Raw genomic sequence first — 13395 nt, forward strand, 5'->3', positions numbered from 1 at the left:
GGTGGAGTGGCTGAGAAGTAGAATCTAACTGGTGCTATGCTGCAGCAGAAATATTGCAGGAGATAGATTGTTTTGTTTACTCGTAAATTTCGCGCCGTTCAGGACTCCAGCGACGAGCACTGGTGCCAAGGGCAGACGTCACAACGAACAAAGGAGTGAGTCCATAAAACCTATCCCTTTAAATAGGCCCCAAAACATTTTGTGGACATAACTGGAAAACGCATCCGATCTCTAGACGAGGCTTGTGTGAACATGTGAGCCAAACATTATTGCGCAGCATGCCGCGGGGAAGTTACTATCTCGTGTCAAAAACAGTGAAAAATAGCAGTTGCTTCCTTCTTCGTAATGTGTGCATGCAGCTACGTCGCAAGCACGCAAACCTACAACAGTTACTAGCTGATTTCTTGATAGCGAAAACATTTTCAGTAATATTTCAGTTGCTAATTTTGAGTAAAATAAATGAAACTACTCTAGTCTGTGATCTCAAAAAGACCAAGAAGACCAAAAAGAAGTTGTGTTTCATCTTTCTACTTGCGGCCTACACAGGCCAGCGGCGCGCAGCTGCGTTTGCGGAGCGTTGCCTCCGAGATCTCACCTGCGTGCTGCGTAGGATATATACCATGGCCGCTGTAGGGTGGCGCAACAAGCCCTCTCGTGGGCGAGACAATCGGACAACTACATGCGCTGATACGTCTCTGTAAGTGACGCAGCTCCAGCTCCAGGTGCCTTAGCGCCCATCTCGCGTCGAGAGAGCAAGGCACACGCCTGAGTCGGAAATAGCGTCATAACAAAAATAAAATGCCGAACTTTTGGGCGGGACCTTACCCCCTATTAGTGTCACTCTGGAGCTTCCGGAAGCTCTAGTGGAGACGAAGTGAGAGAGAAAGCCGTGCATTGGTGCGATAAATACCTCTAACTCCGCTTCTACATCAACAATGCGAAAACGTTTTGCGTCAGGAGATTATTGAGGTGACTTCGTTTAATAGCGAGAACATACTATGTTTATTTAGGTTTTTAGGGCCTCTTGAAAAGATAGCCCGTATTAAAACCATTACTCTCGCCCGCACCATATTAGAGATATAGCGAAGCTACGCGTCGCGTCAGCTTAGCGTATGTGTGTACGGGGATAGTTTGAAACAAAAGACCATAGCTTGACTAAATATAAGAAAGTGTTCGTAAATTCAGTGGAATGAATGTACAGCATTATAGATAAAAGTAGGTAAGTGGATAATAAACAGAAAAAACCACCTTTATTGTTTGGTTTTGTCTTCCAGCATTGTGAACTTCAGTGGCTGTCCAGATAAGGTAGTCTTGTCTCTGCAGGTACCGTTCTTTGGCCAACTATTTGTACGGTCAACGTCGGTACACGTGCAGTTACCGTCAACCGGACATCCAGAAAACGATCCATTTTGATTGAGGATACAGCGCTAGAACGATAAAAGAAGCTGTAAGAGCAAGAAAGTTTCTATGCAAACCAGAAAAAAAAAGCCTTTGCAAGAAATCTTGGGCCGAATTTACAAATCTCTTGTTCGCACCTACTGTTTGCCATTGGTCGTCTGTTTTTGATTATATTGCTGTGCCCGGCAGCAGGATTGGCTCGAATTTTATCTCACAAAATATTATATCGCGAGAGCTGTTTGGAAATAAGGCTACTTAATCTTAATTTCAGTTAGGTAAAAAAGCTAAATACACAATGTTTTTATATGTTTTACATTAGGTTAATAACGCTAGAAATTAATATTTATTCCGCTTGTAATTGTAACAAGTAAACCTAGTGAATTAATCATGTGTACATTGAATCCGGGCAAATGATGCTATTAGGCAGCTTTAGCCTGCCAGTTTATGTGGACTCCGCTATTACCGGTGCAGAGCAGTTTCCACACACTTGCTCATCAGAAACGCCATACGGCGTGCGCAAAGTGTTCGCACTGTCATGAGCTTTTATAGCACGTCCGCAGGGCTTCTATTTCGGCAGCCAAGTAGACTGCGCGTAGCTAGTGCCTCTGGGAGATGCATCTATAAAATATCTGAAATAAAAGCCGTTCTTCCCAGCGCCTCACAGCACGCAATGTGAGTGGACGCCCAGCTGAAACTGTCCATTGAACACTGCAAACAAAATTATTATTACTTTTTTTTTGGAGTGCTGCTTTGCCAGCCATCCGCGCGTTTTTCCGATCTGCACAAAATGCCAGAAGAAACTACGAGAGGAGCTAACGTGTAAAATTCTACGACAGCCTTCGAATGATCAAATGGTACATTTCTTCGATTCCGCTGTAAATGTTCGACAATTGCTGCGGGCGCCTTTTCTTGATGCACTTTTTATTTGAAAAAGCGACAAGGGGATTAGCCACCCGAATCACTCATTGTCACAACGTGCACTGCACGCGGTCACAAGCCCATTTCGTTTTTTTGTCTTTTTTTTTGCTGCCAGTTTATCTCGCACATTTCTTCCACCCCCTCGCTCAACTCGCCCACATTTTTGAAAACCCACAATCAGCGTTTCCTCTTGTGTAAATTTTGGCTCATAAATAAAAAATATTTTCTAGTAATGCATTTCTGTTTCTTCGAATGCCTGTCTTCGGGCACCCGGGCAAAGAATTCGTCGCAAGTTAAAAAAAGTATGCCTCTTGTCATAGACGTTACTTGACAAGGTAGTTAAATACCATATATATTATATTTATATGGCTGCAGTGCAGAGTTCTAGAAAATTGCTCTTCCGCAAATGGCGCAATGAGTTCTTGTTTCGTAAATCTTCAGACATGCTACAACTTTCTCACTCCATCGTCGGTGGATGGATCATGATCTGCGAACAATTTGTTGGCTTGATCGCCTGCGATGGAGATTGACCGAAGCTAATATGCGGGTTACATTCAATCAGCACTCATATACGGTTACTACAGTTGTTTTGTCCAGCCGTCTTCTTTTTTTTTTTTTTTTGTAGGTCAACAGTCTAGTAGAATGTCCTCTGTGAATTATACAGAGCAGCAGCGGTCGCAAAAATGACTTCTGTAGCCAAGGCTCTAAAGGTGGCGGCAAGTAAAATCGATGTTATTCACAGTCAATAGCAATGTGTCTCTTAGTGGAGGAGTAGACCCCTCGGGAGATGTTGTTGTAGTGTCTAATGAACATGGCAGTGAAACACATCGTGACCGAGAGTTTAAGGGCGCTGTCTCTTTGTCTTCCAAGAACACACACTTTCCCCCAAGATTCTGTTCTGTCATTTTTACGTACCCCCTTATCAGCATTTATCAGTTCCGGATTACACCACGGTGTGATGTAGATGACAAGGTATTTGTGAGGTGATAGTGGTATAAGTATCCCATGCAATGTCTTTAATGATGAAATGCCAGTACTAGTAGCCCATATTCAGGTGCCCATTTTGCAAAGCAGCATTCAAGTTAAAGAGGTCGATTGTTACGGAAGGAGTTATCAGAATTGTTAGAAGACCTCCTTTGGTAATGTTGATCATGTTACTCTTCCAAGAACTCTGTTTCATTTAATGCTATTTACCGCGAAGGAGCTCTCGTTACCGCACTCGGTGTCTATAAGCTCGCTATTCCCCCTGCGTAGAAATGTATCATATTCTCCAATTATTTGTAAAAGAAATCAATGCGTACTATAGATAGGAACCAACTAAAAGAAATACTTGTGATAAAACACACTAATATTTTTTTAGAAATACTAGTTTTGGGTAGCATTGATTGATTTCACCCGCCCCTTTTTCCCTGTCTTGCGGCGCCGCACTGAATGACTCTCTGATGAAGCAGGTCCTTGCCCTCTTTACCACAGCCGTCTCGTCTCTTCTAAAGCAGAAACCGAGCAGACTTGACAAGGGTCATTCACAACGGGCCCCTTTTGACGAGCAGCGCCTCATTCCTGCATAAGGCAGGAATAATCCGCATGATTAAAGAAGTTCATTCTACACAATGACACTGCGCAGGATGTGTAGCAGCTGAAAGTTGGGCAGGTCTGTGTAATATTTAGGAAAATAGTCTAGCAACAACGAAGCTGTTAAAGCTGCAGGAGAAACGTCCGAAGTCCGCAGAAAACTATGCGCCGTTGCCTAGCAACAACCAAGCCCCAGCTGTGCACCACCTGGCCCAACCTCGCCTTGCCGCGCATGCGCCGAAGCAGTAGCAACGCAGCAACCGCCACCAAGGTACGCTTAGGGACGGGAACACTCCGTGCAGCTGCCGCGCTGAGCTATCACAGCAGCTGGTAAACAACCATCCTAGCAGCTATCAATATCATAACTGACGTAAACACCCAATGTACATGCGCTTTGCCTAGCAGTTTGCCATAAAAGGGCTGCGCCTAGTCGTGCCTACTTTCGCTAGATATCGAGCGGCTAGCCGCCAACGCGTTCGGCGTCGGCAAGCAACAGCGTTCATGGCACTGTGCCAACCATGGTTAGCCTGCCTGCGTTTGTGGCATGCCAGGAATGCTGTCGCTGGGAGGCCCCGACGCGTCCAGCGCTAATCACGCGAAATCTCGCGAAAGGTAAGGTACCTCCGAAAATGATCGCTCGAGAATACCTTCCCTACATGTGTAGTTAAGTTAAAGAGCATGCTAGAAATTACAAAAGAAACAACAGCACATGACCGTCGACAGCAATGCGGTTGGCCTCGGAGTTAATAAATAAAATTGGCAAGTTTGCACTCGGTCGTGAAAAACTTAGGCACAGTGAAACTGTCGATCCTCAAGTTCAGTTATGCAAAGTGATAGCAAAGTACTAGGCTAAGCAAAACCTACTTACAAAGCTAGCAGAAACTAAGTTACAGAACCTAGTAGTAACCAAGTTGGAACCTAGCAGCACCCAAGTTAAGACCAAGCAGCCATCAAGTTAATACCTAGCAGTATAGCAGCCAGTAAGACTTGAGGATCGACAGTTCGGCTGTGCTTAAGTTTAGCACGACCGAGTGGAAACTTGCCCGTTTTTAATTACTGTTGTATATTTTATTTTACGGCGAAACCTGTATATGGCTAGGCGAAACGAAAAACCGTTCGTCCCATGTTTCGCTAAACGTCTCCATTGGTTGCGCCGTCAGCTACGTCGTTCTCTACGTCGCCACCAAGCGCACGCGCCATTGGCAGCGCCGTTAGTGGCGTCGTTCTCTGCGTCGTACCTGCTCTGCTCGCAACGCCAGCTCCTCGACTCGCCGTTGTCACATGCGTTCGATATCTCGAGTTAGCTCGGTGTCGTGATTAGCCGCGTCCGCCCGCCATTGGCGGTTGCTTTCCACTTCGCGATTTCAACGTGGACGTTTCATCGCAGCCAAAACCAAAGTTTCAACACTTCCCGAAAACAGAATGGGCTCGCCTTGAGGCCAATAATCAGGAAGCAATGCGGGCCATAACGGGACTGCCACGTCTAACTCCGCTGCCAACCTTACAGGCCGAGTGCCATATCAACACTCTTGACGAACTGGTGCACCAACGTCGATGCGCGCGCGCCCTTAAGCCATCGAAGCTATGCTCGGCTGCTGCACTTGCCCGGTACATGGGACATAAAATAGACAATCCAGCTTCTATAACACCCGATGTAGTTCCGTGGAACAGGGTACAATAAAGTGACAGTAAGTCTCTTGATCGTCTGCATAGCTCGGTTCCTCGCCAGGCGAACGCTCAAGTTTCCCGACTTCGTCGCGCCGATGATAATCAAGACGATGCGACTCTCGTAGCATACACTGGCGCCAGTGCTAATGGCAGCACGATTCACACAGCTCTCGTGTGCCCATTGATACCAGAGGCAGGCCAGACGTGCTCGTATGTTGCCGATTTTGCACCGCCGGCTTATCTTGCCGAGCTTGCCGCCATACGGGACGGCTTGGCGGCGTTGCTCCCTTTTGTTCAAGCTGCTCGATATTCTCAGCTCAACATTCGCCCGGACTCAACTCAAGCCATCCACGACATACTTAGGGTATTTTGGTCCTCTCTCTCTCGGATGGCATTCACCGTATTGCTGCCACTACGAATTTAGTGATACGCGTCCAGTGGGTGCCTTGAGCAGCCCTGCCGGGTCTACTTGAAGCAGATTTGGCAACCCACCCTGAGAAGATACCGTACCCACTTCCGCATTTTCCTGAAGACGCCTGTGGACAACTGCTCCGGAAAAAAGAAAACCTCCGACGTACCACACGAGCTCTTATACCTCCGTGTTGGTCAGACCTCCCTGGTGGGTTAACCCGCCGAGAGGAGGTTACGTTACGGAGGCTGCGTGTCGGGGTCGCACTCACCCCGTCTGTGACCGGTCACTGGGCTTAACAGTACCACGGTCCCTATGATACATCGTGCCCATTTTGTGACACTACAATTCAACATGTGACAGTGACACACCTATTATGGACGTGCCCAGAACTTCACCTAAGCCGTCTCCGCCACCTACAGGCAACAGGCCTTCGGCCTGGCCGCCCAACCGACCTTGAACATTGGATTCATGAACCATATCATCGTTTACTGCTAGATTTTTTGCATGAGTCAAGTCTGTTCGTGTATTTTTTATATGCTTTGTATTATGCCTAAGGGCAAGTTTTAGAAATGAAAAAAAATGACAGCAGATCCACGAGGTGAATGATGATGAGTGGGCGAAGCTCCGGAGGGAATCATCGGATCTGCCGCTTAAAGGGACGCTAGCACAAACGCGTTAGAAACGTGCAGTACTCTCTAGTAAGGGGGAGCGGCCACAGCGTCTTACGCAGCCATTTACACATGCCGGAACGTGCACCGCGTTTGCCGACGCCATCACATGACTGCTGAGAGAGTATACCCCCCGTATTCATAAACGCTCCTCGACTTGAACTTGACTTGCCACCACTTTGGGCAGCGCGTTCGAAACGCGTTGAAGGTAAGGTGGAGAGGCCACAGCGTCTTACACCAGCTTCTTACACGGGCCGTAACGCGCTAGCACAAACGCGTTAGAAACGCGCTAGAAACGCGGCCTTTCGTTAATGTTGGGTATTTATAGCCATCGTGGTGCGTTTTTCCATGTCCGCTTCGTGGCGTAGTGGGCTAACGCCGCGCGCTCGGAAGCGAGGGGTCCCTGGCTCGATTCCGCGCTACGGACACAACTTCGGAATTTTTTTCTCATTTTTCTCAGACTGGTTACACACTACTACTACTACTACGACGGGGACGGAACGGGTGCCGCCATAAGGATCTTCGCCCCTAAAAGCGCCGCTCAAGAAACTCCCGCCATAAGCGGGCGTTGGCCCTAGAGAACGCGTTCCAGCCATTTCTACGTTGACGCTGCTCTGCCCGCAACGCCGGCTCCTCGGCTCGCCGTTGTCGCATGCGTTCGATATATCGAGTTAGCTCGGTGTCGTGGTTAGCAGCATCCGCCCGCCATTGGCGCTTGCGTTCCACTATATATAGAAACGCCTACATGTAACCAATATTTGAGGAACGCCTCAATACAGCGTCGAGATTAACCCACTGCTAAACACCGGGGCCGCACGTTTCAGCTTCGCTGGTTAACCATCTGTACGGAGTGCTTGGGCGGTGTTTTTTATTGCAGTTCGAAGTAATTCTCCTAAATAATTTCTCCTTCTGTTGGTTTCTCAATAATATTATTAAAGATGTGCTTATGCCGCTTAATTACGTATAATGGTATTCGCAAATTTTGTGCAATGCATGTGCTTCGTGCGTTAAGCAACAAACGATGAACATGTTTTTCTCATTGAAATATTGTGAATTTCAATAAGACAAATATACGTACCAATATGATTTGAGCTATTATTTTTTATCACCATTAAAACATTGTTTATACCGCGCCGTCCCCTTTCTTGTTGCAACCAGTACAAGCCTACCAGTGGGTAAACGACAAATATTTGACCCCTTTACATGCACGATGCACGGTGTTTGCCATACAATTCTTGGTTCGAAGATCAGTATCCGACATATGTGCATGCGCCAGCGATTAAATAATCTCGCAAGAATTCACAAGAATCTCGGTGGTGGTGGTGGTGGTGGAGAAACATTTAATCAGAAAAGTACAGAGAGTTGCTCTCGGCTGCCGCGACTACCGCGACTGCCCCAGAATTATTCGTTGGAGCTTTCTGTACAACCCAGCGGATGATGCTAACGTTTGTTAAGTTCACAATTTCAACTCATTTAGACCACTACAAAGATCATACAAACAACGCCACCTTATGTAAATTAGTCTTGATAGCGTACACGTCTTTCATTACATCCTTCGTATGTCCGGGGTTTTGTATTTCAGTTCGTACAGATATATGTGGGGACTCCCTGAATAAAATCAGTTCTGAAGCAGCGCCCAGTTGCCGTATTTTTCTTCATTTTGTCTGTGTTGCTTTTGCGGTATCAGAAAACGCATGAGCAAGGCTTGGGTGTTAAGCACTGTCCGATAGAAATTTCCCGGCAGCAGGTAATACGCGCGTTTTATGGACTGCCGTAGCCAGTAGAAACGGTCATGAATATATCGAAGTTCTTTTATTGCGATAGCAATTATATGGACACTTCAACCGGATTTCTGCCGTCGGCGTCGCCGTCGCCATCGCCGTCGCCGTAGCCGTCGCCGTCGTCGTGAGGTTCCGTATAGATAAAATCTTCACCGCCCGCCGTATGCCCGAGCGCAAGCGTGCTGGGACGCACGCTATCACGGAGAGCGAACGCACTCAATCCCCCACGCGCAAGCAACGAAGCGGGAAGCCAGCGCCGGAGGGAGCGGGGGGGGGGGGGGGGGGGGGCACTTCTACTGTGCCAACAACCGCGCTCGTCGCTCGGCCGCACGGTCTCTTATCTCTCCGGCCCGCAAGCAAGGAAGCGGGAAGCCAGCGCCGGAGGAAGCGGGGGGGGGGGGGGGGGGGGCGCACTTTTCTTTTGCCAACAACCGCGCTCGTCGCTCGCCGCACCGTCTCTTATCTCCACACGGCTCTGACCTTTATGAGCCGTGCATTCGCGGCTCAGTTCCTGTTGAAGCGATAGACCACACGTACCTTCGCCCGCAGCGGCGTATGCTTGCTGCCAGCGTTTTGACAGTCGTTGTCTGCAGTCATTCAGTGTGATCTCTTCATGTTTGTTTGTGCGCGCTCACACCACGCTTGTTCATTCAGTTAGTAATAGTCGGGTCACATTTTCCAACGCACGCTACACATGTAATGCTGCCCGGATCGGCAGTGCAGCGCTACAGGTGTGTCCCTTCGCACGCGCGCTGCCCACGGGAAGCGCTTCTCATCAACACCACCGTTTCACACGCGCCTTCTCGTGGTCATCGAGTCTCTCTTCATGTCGGTCTACTTACGGCGCAGCACACCTGCTTACTTAATCAGCTCATGTTTACTACAATTCATATTGTTACCAAAGCCGCTCACCTTACTTCGTATGACATTGCTGTGTTGCTATCGCATTCATTGCTTCGCCCTTAGGGCGAAACTGTGACATTTTTTTTAATACGTAAGCACTTATATGCTTACTCAACGATAAAAACCATGCGTCCTTCCGTGCAACGGTCCCGTAAGACGATCCCTTTTAAGATAGCGCCCGCAGCAGTGAGTGAATTCACCTTCGTGCTGCCTCTTGTTTCAACGCCAACTAAGCGTCAAGAACACAACGAGAGCACATCGCTTATTAAGCTATCATCACTCGCCGCACTCTTGGCCCACATCGCCTATCGCTTACAAGATAGCGTACCACGCGTCTCGCTTCAACGCGAACTAAGCCAGACTAAGCGGCGAGAACACAGCGCGAAGCTATCAGCTCTCGCTGCAATGTGTCCCCATCGCAGATCGCTTTTAAGATACGGGCCCGCGCAGCCGTGCCAGACGCAGCCGGAGGACGGCTGGTCACGGTTTGTAATGGTTCGACGCGGGGGCGCTCAAACGATAAGGCGCCGCCAGCCGCAGCATTCGTGTCGCCGCAGCGCTGTCGTTTATGCTGGTGGGATCGAGTTTCATACCATTGATAATGACACCGGGCTGCGTGGAGGTAAGAAAGTGGAACAATGCTGACGCACACTTAAACAACAAGAGGAGTTATTTCTTGCAAAATTATCTGACGTGGCACCGTAATGAAGAGGTAAAGGAATTATCTTATTATTAGGCTGACTTTTGCCCAGCCAACACAAGTTGAACTCAAGCACTACAATAGCGGCGAGCATAGTCGTCGATCGTCGAAATCTCGTATGTGGGTCAGGCGCGTTGTGTATTTATACCTGACTCAGTGGACATTTCAGCGTAATATCTAGTGCTCGCATGCGTTTTGAAGAGAGAGAGAGAGCAAGGAGATGAAAGACAGGGAGGTCAACCAGGCGAGCGTCCGGTTTGCTACCCTACGCTGGGGGTAAGGGAAAAGGGGAATAAAGAGAGGAAAAGAAGGAGGGAGAGTACTAAAGGCACGTGGGATTATGCACAGGGACACTACAAGCGGTCTCTTAAACCGATGCACTTCAAGTACTGTACTAGTGAGGTGATGGGTGTAGTCATTTCTTCGGCTAGTGACGGGTGTAGCCACGGTCCGAGTATCTTTGCGTTCTAGAATGTACGACACTATATATTCGCCCCGAGCATGCAATCTGTTACACAGAAGATTATATCGCTATAGACGGCGAGAACACTAGAAAAACTTCAGATACATGAAGGCGCGACATGCATTGAGAGATAACATTGTAACAGCGGTTAGATGGTGGAAAGTGGTCGACAGAAAAAAAAAAGAACAATGTACGTCAGCGTGTGAATATCGCTTAGCAAAGCGCGGCGGGCGGCCTGTTTAAGGGTTGCTTTCACTAGGTGAATTATTCTGCGCGTGTGCAGGCACTTTATGCACTGCTTGGCATGAAAGCTTTTGCAGTTTGAGAACTGCAGATATATGACGACTTACTCCTGTACACATGGCACTCGAAGCAGAGCTTGTGGCCGTTGTTGACTCCATACTTGTGTTCCTGAAACCAATGATACAAATTAATATCAAAGAGCACTGCGCGACGTTTTGATAGCATAGTAGATCCTAAAATTTATTAATCAAAATTCCTCAAAGGGCATCGAATGACATCACAGAGCCGAATCCATGACTTCTGCCAAACCTTCACGTGCTACCCAATACAAAGGCATGACGAATGGGCCGTCAGTCGAAAACAACTGAAATGCAACTAAATATGAAAGGATAAAAATTATACATAATGCCTGTATAGCACGCACCATAAATTTCTGCTGTATTACAAACCATTACTTTTACTCAATCAAACCGCGAATTTTGTATACGAGGGAGACCGAACAAAGGGGAAAGGCAGCGAGATTAACCAGATGGGAAGATCCCATTTGCTGCCCTACGCTGGGTAGGGCGGGGAGGGGGAGGTAAAGTGACAGAAAAGTATAGACACAGAAAGGAGCATAGATACACAATCACAGTGGCTTAGTGTCGCCACATACTCTCACCGCACAGCGCAGTAGCACTTGCAGACCAATAAACATCTGTTCAGGCTAAAGCCACTTGTCCAAGTCTGTTGCCCTTAAAAATTGCAAGAGTGCCCTCGTCGCCCTCCGATGCGATGGCTTCTGATGACTGAATGCTTATTTAGCGGACTGCTACGTAAATACATTTTCGCAATGACGAAGAATAATGCAGTGGTTGAAACGGTATGGGTGAACAAAAGCTCGGTTGTCTGGACAGCGTCTGTTTCTACAAAAGAGAATACAGAAGTAAAGGAAGGAGGACAAACAAAAGCGACGATTGCACATAGCCGTCCGAGCATTCTGATGAGGCTGCTGCCGAAACAGAAAGGGTGGGAAGTAGGTCCAAAGCACGTTCTCTGTTTTTTAGAGATATATGGTATGTTACAAGCTGAGATGAACCTTACACTGACGGTCATCTCAAAAGATTTGAACAATTATATCTCGGTACACCAACACATGCATTTTTAGGGCTACTTTATACAACATTTGGTACTTGTGGAAACATCCACAAGTTCGACATCTGTATCAACAGAAAAAAAGAGCAGTATAACGAAGCTTTTTGGAAGCGCTCGCCGCCATAGGCCGGCTAACTTCCGTAATTACATTTCCATGATAACGATTGGCTGGCGTGCTCACTATTGAGCAGCTTAGAGTAAGAACAATTTTTACAGCGAAGCTGTTATTGACTAGTTTACCCAGGTTCGTGTCCGCGTGTAGAAAAAAAAATATAATCTGCAGCATTGTCTCGAGCGTCGTCGTCTTCTCCCGCAGCTGGATCGTTGGCGCCCCTCGCCCCTCGGTTTTCGCTCGTTCCGTTGCATGCCTTTCCGAGCACGAGCGCGTGCCCGTCTTGCGCAGATTGCGATCGTAGACCGACCGCCGTGTACAATAATTTCAGATCCACGTGCGCGGTGAGTTGGCTCTATGTGCGTGGTGGTTTCCCGCCAGTTGTGATTTAGCCCAGGTGTAAAAACGGATGACTAACATGACTAATAGGTCATGACATCAATAACATCACATGCTCGTCAGTTACGTCAAGATTAACAATTATAAAATCACGTGTGGCGCATACTCGCATAGGATATGTGATATGCGGTATGAGTCAGGGACAGGAAAGAAAGAAGGAAGGAAGAAAGAAATTAAAGAAAGAGAGAAAAAGAAGAATTAAAGGAAAAAGGAAGGTTAGAAAGAAATCACGTGTGACTCATACCCGCGTTGGTAATGTGGGTATGAGCCGCCCAGATCAGGAGCTGGAGAGATCTCACAGGATCCTGACGCTGCCGTGCAGTGTGCCGCGGCTATGAACACCGTGACTCATAGGCTAGTCTATGACGATGGGGCGGACTTATCGCAGCAAATGCACTACTTGGCCATAACGCCGGGTGAAAACAAGACGCCGGTGTCCTTGCTCTTTGAGAAACAAGCCGAAGACGCTCAATATAATAGATAATGATGATATATAAATTCACTATAGCAATATTCATTACAGCAGACCCACCATATAGTCACAGCTTCGCTAGCTTCCATGTTCACAGTAGCGGAAGGGCTCTGAAGTTCCTGAATATGGGTCCTGGTCCTGTATTCAAAACCCCTTGCGCTAGCAGTGTTCGTAATAAAACATTTCAGGCTGTCCTGACCAAGGACAAGTTATCCAAAGCCGAGAGCTAATGGTAACGAAAGCTTGCGAAAGAAAAGCTTCGTGAGTTTTGTCTTGGCGCTAGTAATCCCAAAAACATTCTTACGCAAAAACTGTTTGCAAAAGCAGACGACAGACGATGACTTGTCACTACAAAAGACAGCCAGCCAATGGCAAAGAATACCGACGAGAAAAATCGCAGCCATTCCACCCTGTGATTTTGGGCTACCCAGCGGAGCTAAGAACTACAAAAAGATCATTTTGCGAGTAGCTACGAAAATGAACGTTTACTGACAAAGCACTAATATACGAACACGCACAATCGCTACTATATAGTTAGCGCCGATTGGTCGG

At 47.5% G+C, this 13395-nt stretch overlaps 1 long non-coding RNA gene across 2 annotated transcripts; it reads right to left on the reverse strand.

Moving 5' to 3' along the window:
- Positions 1 to 1239: 1239 nt before the first annotated feature.
- Positions 1240 to 11740, reverse strand: LOC125944054 (uncharacterized). Of its 2 annotated transcripts, XR_007466088.1 has the most exons (3): positions 11388 to 11740; positions 10834 to 10894; positions 1240 to 1427 (listed from the first exon to the last, which is right to left on the reverse strand). It is a non-coding gene; the product is annotated as an uncharacterized LOC125944054 (long non-coding RNA). The 2 variants fall into 2 exon arrangements; XR_007466087.1 differs by lacking the exon at positions 11388 to 11740 and having other exon boundaries at positions 10834 to 11155.
- Positions 11741 to 13395: the final 1655 nt, after the last annotated feature.

This window comes from Dermacentor silvarum, chromosome 3, assembly GCF_013339745.2.
Source record: "Dermacentor silvarum isolate Dsil-2018 chromosome 3, BIME_Dsil_1.4, whole genome shotgun sequence".
Taxonomy (NCBI): Eukaryota; Metazoa; Arthropoda; class Arachnida; order Ixodida; family Ixodidae; genus Dermacentor; species Dermacentor silvarum.